Raw genomic sequence first — 13224 nt, forward strand, 5'->3', positions numbered from 1 at the left:
GTGTTTCCAAATGCAGCATGATATATCTATCACCAATGAATGTTCAATACTTTACAACAGGAGCAGATATTATTTCAAATTTTTATATAATAGCAAACATTTATATAACATGCTTATGTGTCACCCTGTACTATAAACAAGTTACATATATTAGCTATTTTAATCCTCATAGCCCATGGAAGAATATATTAATATCCCCTATGATAAGGAAACTGAAGTACAGAGAAATTACATAACTTGAAAGTAGAAGAGATGGAATGCAGAATATGCAATATGGATCCAACGTGTATACTTTATTTTTTCAGAGCTGGGGATCAAACATAGAGTCCTTCTCATGCTAAGCACAAACTCTACCACAGAGCTATTCCCCTAGACTTATATTCATAATAGATAGGCTAATGAATAAAATGGAACAAAAAAGCCTATATATTCACAGAATTCCCTGTGTGCCAAGCAGTTAAATACATTTTACCTTCATAATCTTGAAATAAGAAGATGGTCATTTTAACATGTTAATACACTAATCCAATTTTCATTACTTAATAAATATTAATAATAACCAAGAAGACAAGTATAAAAATCTTTGATGGGATTTAATAAAATTATAACTATATATATAAATTCAAATCTAGAAATAGAGACATGTCATATGGTTCTGCTTAATGAAAAATTAAATTATAGCATAGATTCGATTTGTGTTTTCCCCTTTGGTTTCTAGACATTTTTCTGGGTAATATTTATTTTCAATGGATTTTTTTTCTATTTTACACAATTAACTTCTATTTTATAAACTAACAGACTAATTGAGTATGCTTAGCTTATACTAAAACCTAGAATTATTATTAGTCGTATTAATAAATTGTAGTAGTATTTGCCACACCAGTTGCTCAAATGAAACTACAGAAACTAGATTTCAAATTGCAAGTATTGGAACTATGCAAACCATACCAAAATTCAAAGATAAATATCTACATGTCTGTTCACCCATTTCTTTTCTCAGGTGACAAGACAAACCCATACAGTAAGTCCAACTCTAACCTTTCCAGCTAAATTATTTTTCCACCAATTACCATATTTTATCATTCTTTTTACATGAATCAAGTTAGTTAAATCTTATCTAAGCAGATCAGGATAACTAACATAAAAATTGTGAGCTATTGTGGAGAATCACAAAAATTATACTTACTTTAATATTATCACAAAATATACATCACCTTACTAATCTTCTGATATTTGCCCATGACCTTTCCTTTGCGTATGAATTCAGTTATTTCTCTTGAATAAAACATAGTTGTAACTACCTAAGTTTAAGATTTCCAATTTATAAGGAACCAGTTTAGGTGTCCATCAGTGGATGAAGAGATAAAAGAAAATGTGGTATACACACACAATGGAGATTTTTTCAGTCATAAAGAAAAATTAAATTGTCATTTGCAGGAAAATGGATGGAAATTGCGAGCATTATGGAAAGCAAAATATGCCAAACTAGGTGGTCAAGGGCCATGTTTATTTCACCTATGTGGAAGCTAGAGAGGAAAAGGAAAAAAAGGTTGGGCAGGGATCTCATGAAAACTGAAGAGTAGAGGAAAGGGACCATAGAGGGGGAGAAGTATAGGGAAAGGGAACATGCTCAGGGATGATACTGGCCATATTATATGATTATGCTGTATGCATGTATATGTAATAATAAATCCCATCATTATATAGAACTATAATGCATCATTAAAAATACAGAAAAAATAAAACACCCTGTATAAGTGGGAAAAATGATTTCCAATTTAATTTTTTAAATAGATCTTAAAAGATACTGACCATGAAATATGGGTTTGGCATTCAGAATTATGAATATACAGTTATGAATTAAATGGGAAATTTTAAGAGGCTGACTTTCATGAAATTTTCCAAAGTTCTCAGATTTTTATTTTAAAAAACATTTATTCTGGCATTTATATTTTCTCAGTTTACACAATATTAAGTTGAATTACTTGACTGGAATACCAAACATAACAGACAAAATAGATTTATTAATAAACAAAACTTGTAAAACAAAGAATACGCAAACAGCTCTACTAGTTTGGTCATTGTAGGAAGGAGCCCAATGATCTTGAAACTTGGATTTACCCAGCAATCAGTATTTTATCCACAGAGAATGTCTATAAGTCCAGGAAGTAAATCATATGGAAGTCAAGATAGATTTTTATATATGGACTTAGTCTAGACAAAATTATACTTGTATATGACATAATACTGTCACTTAACTTATACCTAGGATGATAAACATTTCTTACAACAAAATAAGAATCATAAGAATATAACAATACGAATTTACTGAGTATGGTGGAGCCCACCTATAATCCCAGCGGCTTGGGAGATTGAGGCAGGAGGATTTCAAGTTCAAAGCCAGCCTCAGCAAAAGCAAGGTGCTAAGCAACTCAGTGTGACCCTATCTCCAAACAAAATTCAAAATAGGGCTGGGGATGTGGCTCAGTAGTCCCTGAGTTCAATCCCTGGTACTTCCCCCACCGCCAAAAGAGGAATTTAGTGCGTATCTATTAAATTTTAGGCACTGTGACTTAAATACATAATTACATTTAATCTTCATAATAACTCTAAAAGGTTGATATTATCTGTATTTTACAAGTGATAATGCTAAAGGGTCCAATCATTAAAATGGCCCTGAATTGGGGGAAATTTTTCATGATAAATGATCTCTTCATGATAAGAAAAAGTTTAAAATTACATTTTAAAGAATAGATATTGCATGTAGTCATAAGATAGGCGAATGGGAGAACAAATTTTAGAGTACAGAGGTTTCAATCTTGGTATTATGTCAGAATTCTAGTCCCACTGCAAATGTAGTGAAAGTCATATTGCCAGAGAAGATGCCTGAGTCTGTAGGACTCTTAGTTGATTTGCTTATTTATTTTAGGTGCCACAGGAACATTGAGGCACAGTGAGAACTGAAGATCTCTAATTTCAAGTCAGTTCATATGCCAGTTCTGTCATTATCTGCTGTGATGTAAAAAGAATTATTGTAACTTTCAATTTTGTAATATTTGTAGACTTATTAGTCTAATTGCAAACTAAAGAATAAAACCACATAGAATGTACTCACCACTCACCTGATGGTAACCATTATTTATTAAAATAACAAACTCATTATATTAGCTAAAACTGTTACAGTACACGTAACTTTATAAGAAAATGTCAATTTTGAATATGTGATCATCAAACAGCATGTCACAAAACAAACATTCGTATCCTTTCACACTTATGATGATTACTGCTTCTGGTACACATGGTTCTTCCTAATATTAACATTACTGAGATTCAACATTCTTATCGGAAAATGATCAAAAACTATAAGAAAGATCTGCTTGGTATATTATTCCCATATATTATGGCTACATTCACAATTAAATGAAGAAAGAAAATGTCTTACATTAAAATGAAGACAAATCAAAAGAAGACTACACACTGAATAATGCTGTAAATGTATTTGTTAAATGAAGAAATATTATTCTGATATATGCTTTTTATTCACGTACAAATCAATTACAAGGGAAAGCTAACAATAAATCTTACCTTAGTAGCATTATCTCACCTTATAACTCTGAATTCCAATATATTCTTTTCAAAATAGTACCACCATCCTAAGATAACTTTGTATCCTCAATTTTTCTACTGCTTGCCTATTCAGAACTATGACATCTACCTAATCTTATTAGTCATCTTTGTTTCTGGAAACAACCAGTTAATTTCTCTGACCCATGACACATGGCAGATACTTTTTGCACAGGTAATATTTATGGTCCTTGTCCAGACAAGTACCAGTGATAATAGTCACATTTATGAAGAAGACATGCAGAAGGCAAAGTTAAAATATACTAGGAGAAGAGTCTTTGAATGGGAAAGGTTAGTTAATTGAGACACACAAACAATAGGGGAAAAGGAAATAATCATAGAAGTAAAAACACAATGAAATTAGCAATTAATTAAGAATCATCAGGAAGAAGTACACAGAATGGATAAGCACAAACAAAAACCAAAGCTAGTAACACCTTTTATTTACAGTACTACACAACAATTTAAACATGCATCTAATTGCCTCAATTGACTTTTATTGTTGCTGTTATGATGGTTGTCTGGTTAGGAAGGGAGGGATAAAAGAGGAATTAGAATATCCTTATATCCATCATCCACTATCATCATCATTGAGATTTAAGAACCATTTGCTATGTGTGAATAAACACAGATGTATTACTTCACAATAGGACCTCTGTGATGAGCTGTTTTTAGGAATGAGAAGACTCAGACACAACAAGTTTAAATGAAAAAAATGATTTGTACGTTAGTTAAGGAAGCTGGCCCCAGGTAATCTAATTTCAGAACCTACTGTGTAAATCACCAAGTCTTATATGAAAATGAAATGTATGTTAAGAGCTGAATTTCACATGTAAATGTCACTTCCTTATTGTAAGTCCTCTTAAAATTGGAGAATGAACAGAGGAAATAGATTTAAAATCCATATTTTATATCTGAGTTGTTAAAAAAGTCAGATTAGTCTAATGCTATAAAGCTAGACCAAATGTAACTTCCTAGTAGCACGTAAACATGGTAAACCAATTAAGTGATGCTAGAGTTTAGATGCTGAATGTTCTCCAAAAGACCATGTGTTAATAAAGGCCTCATCCCAGAGTAGCACCACTGGGAGGTGATGGGACCATTGAGAGGTGAAGCCTACTGGAAAATCCTTAGGTAACTGGGAACATGCCCTTGAAGGGGACAGTGGGACCTTTGTCTCTCAGTCTTTTTATTTTGTTTGTTTCCTGGCTTGTAAGATGAGAGGTCTGATCAGTCACACTCCCTGCTACTGGCCCACAGAAATGTGGCTTCTGAACTTGGACTAGACCCTTCAGAATCATGAGCTAAATAAACCTTTTTTAACTTAAAAGGCTCAAGTATTTTTTTATTGTACCATGAAACTCCTATGGGTGGTAAACAATATGCCAATCAAAAAATGATAAAATATTTTTCATATTAGTTCAGGGTATAATATTAAATGTTAATTTTAATAGCAAATCTATGTGTTCCATTAGGTTAAGTAAATGGAATTCTATAAGTCTAGTCCTAATTTTGAAACTACCTTCTTGCATATGCCTTCATGTCTCAATATTTTAGAGACTAGAGTCATGTGAGAGCAATAAGACTTGGCAAACAAATGTAGGTGGCTGGGGTTTAGTTCAGTGGTAGAACACATGCTTAGTATTTATGTAGTTCTGGGTTCAATTCTCTGCATCAAAAAAAAAAAACAGTACATCGTACATCATCTTACAAAAGATAATACAATATGTGTGTGAGAGAAAGAGAAAGAGATATGGGGGGTGGAGAGAAAGAGATATGAGAAAGCAACCTGATTTAAAAAACTCACAGGATTAATGAAATACACTATGTTAGCAGAATAAAGAACAATCTTATCATCATTTCATAAAAGAAAATTCTCAACAAAATCAATCCTTTTTCATGGAAAACCACTCAATAAAACCAGAACAGTAGGAAACTTCAAAGTAATAAAGGGCATCTATAAAAAAGTCACAGCTAAGCTAACATCATATTTAATGGTGAAAGACTGAATCACTTATCCACTAAGATCCATCCTATAGGCTAGTTAGCTTCTAGGGTAGTATCAGGTAACAAGAACATGGTAATCTGCTCTCTTTATTCTCCAAGAGTCTAGAAGTATATGGCACATAGTAAAGACCCAATAAATATTTATGAATGAATGACCTTTATTAAACATTAAGAAATATGTTTCTATCTAGTCACATCTTAGGTCTAATATTAGCACACTTTTCAGAAAAACAGTGGAAAGATGTTCCATCCTGCCTCTAACAGCAGATTGATCTAAATTGTTTCTAGGGCCTATTATATCTCCTTGATATAATACGTTTCTAAAATTCCATGAATCTATTTTTCTAACCCATTCATTTTATCTTCCAATCATTTGTCAGATTGCTATTACTAGTGATAGTTCCTCTTATTGCTCATTCTAGCTTCTGGGATTTACACTATACTGTCAGCAAGGTAGAATCAAAGAGTACTAAAAGAAGCAGGCAAAGGGACCAGCCAGTGATAGGTTCTGAAAGTACAGCTCCTGGGCAAGTTTTCACTGCTGTCACTACCACTATGTGTTATGAAAATGGATGACACACATATTTTGACAACCTCTACTTTTCTGCAGAATGTGATAATACAAGAGTGGTATACACTTAGTAAATTACTAAGATTTTTAAAGATTATATATTCAGAGTGTCTGTTCATCAGTTCCTGTCAATTGAGAAAAAGGCAATGAAAGCAATGGCATTATTCTAATCTCTACAGAAGTGACATATCCAATTTTTTTCAACCTAGAAATAGAAGATTCTAGTACATAAAAGTAGAAAGTAACTAGAAAACTTCTAGGCAGTTTCTAAAAATAGATGTTTTTACCCTGCAAAGTTTGAAGTCTAAGGATGACTATATTTTCCATGAATTGTCAAGTGAGTAATAAGGAGGGGGCAGGGGTATGAAAAATGGTGGAATGCAACAGACATCATTACCCTATGTACATGTATGATTATATGAATGGCTGAATCTACATTGTGCTGCACAAATATAAAAATGAAAAATTATACCCCATTTGAGTACAATGAATCAAAATACAGTCTGTAAAAATAAAAAATAAATTAATTAATAAATTATCCTACAGTATAATTCTATGAAGGTTACTTTGAAAAGATATTCTGTTTCCAAACCAAGGATTTTTAAGGGCAAATTGTTCCCTCCTGCCACAACCCAAGGGCATAATTTTAATCCATCGGAAACAAAAGTAGCTTCTGTTACTATTTCCTTCAGTACATTCTTATACTTTTAGCAAACTGGGTGCCTTATGCCTATTTAAGTATTCTAGTAAGCCTTCAAGGTGTTACTACTCTGAACTCCCTTACTACTCTGTAAATAAAAAGTCAGTGAATTTTTTTTTTTTTACTTTTAATGGTGTAAGTCTTGAAGAAATTTAACCATGTGATTATTTTTAAATTACAAAGTTAAAATAGAAATACCACTGTATATGGTCAAAGAATACTATAAAATTCTTTGTGAAGTCAGAAGAGGATGATGTGCTTTAGAATAGGACTAATGCTCTCATTTTGTGTGGACATAAATTACTTTAGTATCTAAAAGTTTTTATTTCATCTGCAATTTCAGTTATGAGAAATAAATTTAAAAAAGGGTAACACAGCATACATTACCTTACTTACAATCTGTTAAAAAATAAAACACTATAAAGCAGGTAGCCAGGAAAAATGTAAAGCAAAGTGATATGTAATAACTAAACAATCTATATGTGGTATAGTTTTCTCCACTGGTAAGTGACATCTGCCTTCTTCACCTGATCAGTATGATGATCACCTGCAAGTTTAAGACTAGATTTTTCAACCTCATAATAAGTCTACATGGTCATTCTGCTGCTGGTTCCCAGGCCGGCGATAAATTGCTAGCTAAGGGAAAACACAAAAACACAATCCTGGAACTCAGTTTCTTTCCAAATATTCCATACATCAGAGTTTCACAGTTCTGTCTCCTAAGGCAGTACAGAATCAGAACAAATCATCAGCATATTTCCTCACTCACCACAGGTCTCAAGATGGTGTAACTGCTCTAAAATAACATCCTTTCTATATGCACAATAATGAATGTGTTTCTTATCTACCAATTGCCTCACCAGGAATACTGCTACCCAGACTAAAACATTTAAACCAGTATTTCTCAATTCTGGTTCTATATTACAAGTATTCATAGAGATCTAAAAACAAAATATTGCAGATGTCATACCCCATGCAGACCCACTGAATCAGAATTTACAGAAAAGAAACCCAAGTACATGTTTGGCACTGTTTGTCAGCTTTGTATTGTTTTTCCTTTAAGTTCCACAAATGATTGTAATGTATGATGCACTCTGTTCTTTAAATAACACACACACACACACACACACACACACACATGAGATTCATGAAATTTCTGATTTTCTTTCTTCAAAGAAAATAATCATAAATTTCACTAATATCTCCTCAAAACTCTTTAATTCTCAAACTTCTAATAGATACCCACTCTTGACTTAACAGAAATATGCTCAAAACCATGGTTTAGTTAAGTCTTTGCCAAAGATTAATGAAGTGAAGATCATTTCATTTTGTGTGCTGAAATACTTGCCACACAAAGCCTTTGTGAAATAACATTTAGATATCATACCCCTATTGTATAGTTTCACCTACCTGAAAAACATCAGTTTTAAAACCTCTTTTGAGGTGGGTGTGTCAGTCAACTTTTCATCCTGTGACAAAAAATCCTAACCACAGCAACCTAAAGTAGGAAAAGTTTATTTGGGGCTCATGGTTTCAGAGTTTTATTCCACAGTCAGCCAACTCCATGCTACGGGACCAAGATGAGACAGAACATAATGGTGGAAGGGCATAGTGAAGGAAAAGCTGCTCAGTTAATGGTAGTCAGGAAACAGAGGAAGGAACAAGGGACAGATATAGTTCAAGGTCATACAACCAGTGGCCTAGTTTCTCCATTCATGCTCCACCTACCTGTAGTTACCACTCAGTAGTCCATTTAAATTACTAATCCACCAAATGGATTAATCCATTGATGAGGTTACAGCTCTACTAACTCAAACTTTTCACCTCTGAACACTGCTATACTGCCTAAAACATGAGCTCTTTGGGGGACATTTTTAGTTTTAAACCATGACATCAAGAATGGTGGCATCAGCCTGTTATTCCAGCTACCTGAGAGGCTGAGGCAGGAGGATCATTACTCTGAGGTCAACCTGGGCAACTTAACAAGACTGTCTTCAAAATTTAAAAAAAAAAAAAAAAAGAGGAGGAGGAGGTTAAAATGATTAATGAACTGAAAGAAGATCTAAGGAATGAACTAAGGGAGAAAATGAAGAATATGATAGAGCATTTCAATAAAGAGATAGATTCTGAAAAAAGAATGAAACAGAAATCCTGAAAATAAAAACTCAATAAGTAAAAAAAATTTAAAAATTTAGTTGAAAGTCTCACCAACAGATTAGATCACATGGAAAACAATTTTAGGCACTGAAGACAAGACATATGAATTTGAAAACACAGCCAGCAATAAAAAAAAAAAAAGAAAAAAAAAAGAAAGTACCATTATCAGAATATACAAGAACTGGGCCAATATTAAGTGGTCAAGCATAAGAATCATTGGCACTGAAGGAGGACCCAAGACACAAGCTAAAGATATGGAAAACCATTCCAGTGAAATAATTTCAAAAACATTTTCCAAGCCTTGTGAATGAGATAGACATATAGATACAGGAGGCATTCAGAACCACAAATATGAAAGATCAAACAAGAACTTCTCCATGACACATTATAATTAAAATGCCTAATATACAGAACATGAATGGAATTTGAAAAGCCTCAAGAAAAAAACATCAGGTGACATTTAGAGGCAAGCCAATCAGAATAACTTCTGAATTCTGAGTGAAGACTCTAAAAATCAGGAGGGCTTGGAACAATGTATTCCAAGTCCTGAAAAAAAAAAAAATGCAAAACAAGAATGCTATATCTAGTACAGCTATACTTCACAATTGAAGGAGAAATAAAAATCTTCCAAGATAAGCATAAACTAAAAGAATTCATGACTACTAAGCCAGCACTACAGAAAATATTCAAAGGAATACTACACACACAAGAAGTTAAAAACAAACTTCAGAGCTCCTAATGAATGAATTTCATTAGACAAGTAGCTAAGAAAATGAATCAGGATTGAAATAAACATTATAAATGAATCAAAATTGCAGGAAATAATACATAACTCTCTATAATAACACTGAACTTAAAAGTTCTCAACTGTTCAATTAAGACAGACTATCTAAATGAATTAATAAAAACTATCACTGAAGTAAATGTTGCTTGCAAAAAACAAACCTCACAGGCAAAGACAGTCAGACTCAAAGTGAAAGCATGAAAAGTGACATTCCATACAAATGGAGCCCAAAAGTTCATATTCAACAAAATTAATAAGAGACCAAGAAGGTTATTTCCTAACAGTAAAGGGAACAAACAAGGAAATGTAAGAATATTAAATATGCATGCCTCAATCACCAGTGCACCTAATTCCACAAAACAAATACTACTCAACATAAAGGTTCAAAAAGATTTCAACACAATAAAACCAAGTGATTTCAACACTCTCTATCACCAATACATGGGTACTGTAGATGTAAAATCAACAGACACTTTGTCCCTAAAAAATGCTATAAATCAAATGGATACAACAGACATTGACAGAATACTTCATCTAACCACAGCTGAATATAATCTTATCTCAGCTGCTCAGGAAATTTTCTCCAAAATAGAGCTTATTGTAGGTCACAATGCAAGTTGTAGCAAACACACACATACACATACCAAATTTTTAAAAAATCAATATAATTTCTTCATCTTATCAGTTCATAATGGAATTAAATTAGAAATCAATAGCAAGAAAAACTATAGAAATTATACTGACACATGGAGTTAGAACAGCATACTCTTGAACGATGATTAGGCCACAGAAGACATCAGGGGAGAAATTTTAAAATTATCACAATCAAATGAGATTAGAAATACAACATACCAAAATCTCTGGGACACAATGAAGACAGTTCTAACAGGAAAATTTATAGCTATGAATTCTCACATTAAAAAATAAAAAGAAAAAAAAACACCCCCTCAACAAAACACAACAATGAAAAAAAGAAAAGAAAGATCTCAAACAAACCTAATGGTGCATCTCAAGATCCTAGAAAAAAGAGAACAAACAAATCAAAACCAGTAGGAGGAAGAAAATAATTACGATATGAACTGAAGTTAATAAGTAGAGAATTAAAAACCACAAAGGATTGAAGTAACAAAGAGATTGTCCTCTGAAAAGATAAATAACACTCATAAAGCCTCAGTCAAACTAACCAAAAGAAAAAGAGCAAAGATTCAAATTAATAAAATTAAAGGTAAAAAAGGAGAAATCACAACAGACATCACTAAAATCCAGAGAATCACCAGGATTTTCATTTTTTGAATACTTACATTCCAATAAATTGGAAAATCTAGAAGATGCAGACAAATTTCTGGACACACATGACCTGTCAAAATTGAATCAAAAGGATGCAGAAACTCCAAACAGAACAATAAGAAGCAATGAGATCAGAGGAGTAATAAAAAGTCTTCCGACAAAGAAAAGCACAGGACCAGATAGATTCTCAGATGAATTCTACCAGACATTTAAAGAAATACTAAAAACAATTCTCTTCAAATTATTTCATGAAATAGAAGAGGGGGGGAGGACACTACCAAATGCATTCTATGAAGCCATGTTCACCCTGATACCAAAACCAGATAAAGATGCATCAAGAAAAGAAATCTACAGACCAACAGACTTGATGACCATAGTTGCAGCAATCCTTAATTAAAAATTAGAGAACTATATTCAACAACACATTACGAAGACTCTATATAATGATCAAGTTGGTCTCATTCAATGAAGGCAAGAATGATTCACCATTCATAAATTAATAAACATAATTCATCACATAAATAAAATTAAGGATAAAAATGAAATGATCATCTCACTAGATGTAGAAAAAGTCTGTGGTAAAATTCAGCACTCATTTCCATTAAAAACACTGGAGAAACTAGGGATAGAAGGAATTAAGACCACAAAGGCTATACATGACAAACCCAAAGCCAACACCATATTGAACGTGGAAAAAAAAAAAAAAAAACTGAAAGCATTTTCTATAAAATCACAAACAAAACAAGAATATTCACTCTCACCACTTACATTTAAACCAGTACTTCAAATTTTGAACACAGCAATTGAACAAGAGCAGGATATAAAAGGGATATAAAAATGAAAGGAAATCAAATTATCACTGTTTGCACATGACAAGACCCTAAAGTTAGAAGATCCAAAAAATTCCACCAGAAGACTACTACAGCTCATAAACTTATCAGATTATCAGGATACAAAATCAACAGCTCTTCTATACACAAATAACAAATCTGATGAAAAATAAATCAGTAAAATAATTCAAATCACAGTAGTCTCAAATAAAATGCCTAGGAATAAATCTTATCAAAGTGGTGAAAGACCTCTACAATAAAAATTAAGGAAACTGAGAAAAGAAAAAGAAGCAGACACTAGAAGTTGGAAAGACTCCCATGTTCATGAACACACAGAATTAATGTTAAAACTGCCAAAATTAATTTTAATTCATTAATGTTGTTAAAACTTACCAAAAGTCACTCAATTAAATTCAATTCCCATCAAAATATCAATGCTTTTCTTCACAGAACTAGAAAAAGATCATTCTAAAATTCATATGCAATAAAACACCTAGAATAATCCAATCAATTCTGAATAAAGAGTAATGCTTGAGGTATCACCCAATTTCAAATTATAGTACAGAGATATAGTAACAAAAACAGCATGGTGCTGGCAAAAGAACACATGGATCGATGGAATAGAACAGAAGATACAGAGACAAACCCATGCATATATAATCATATAAACTTTGAGAAAGACACGAAAACATATGCTGGAAAAATATAGCCTATTTAATGAATGGTGCTGGGAAACTAGCTATCCATATATAGAAAAATGCAAGTAGAACCCTGTCTCTCATGCTGCATAAAAGTCAACTTGAGGTGAACTGAAGACCTAGACATAAGACCAGAAATTCTACAATTACTAGTGTAGGAAAACACAGAGGCACTAGTTCAACATACAAGCATAAGAAATGGCTTCCTCAATAGGATTCCGAAAGTTCAGGAAATAATTCCAAGAATTAATAAATGGGATAACATCAAATTAAAAACTTTCTGCATAGTAAAGGAAACAAGCGTGTGAAAAAAGAGCCTACAAAATGGGCAAAAATCTTTACCAGTTACTCTCTCTACATAGGATTAATATTCAGAATATAAAAAGAACTCAAAAAACTTAGTATCAAATAAAACTAATAACCCAATCAATAAATGGGCAAATGAAGAGACAATTCTCAAAAGAAAAAATTCAAATGGTCAACAAATAACATGAGAAAATGTTCAATATCTTTAGCCATCAGGGAAATGCAAATCATAATTACACTGAAATTTCCATTTTATTCCA

At 32.5% G+C, this 13224-nt stretch overlaps 1 protein-coding gene across 1 annotated transcript in view; it reads right to left on the minus strand.

Annotated features, from left to right (window-relative positions):
- The window catches only part of Stxbp5 (syntaxin binding protein 5), a 173210-nt gene that overhangs the window by 143013 nt on the left and 16973 nt on the right, over positions 1 to 13224 (minus strand).

This window comes from Sciurus carolinensis, chromosome 7, assembly GCF_902686445.1.
Source record: "Sciurus carolinensis chromosome 7, mSciCar1.2, whole genome shotgun sequence".
Lineage (NCBI taxonomy): Eukaryota > Metazoa > Chordata > Mammalia > Rodentia > Sciuridae > Sciurus > Sciurus carolinensis.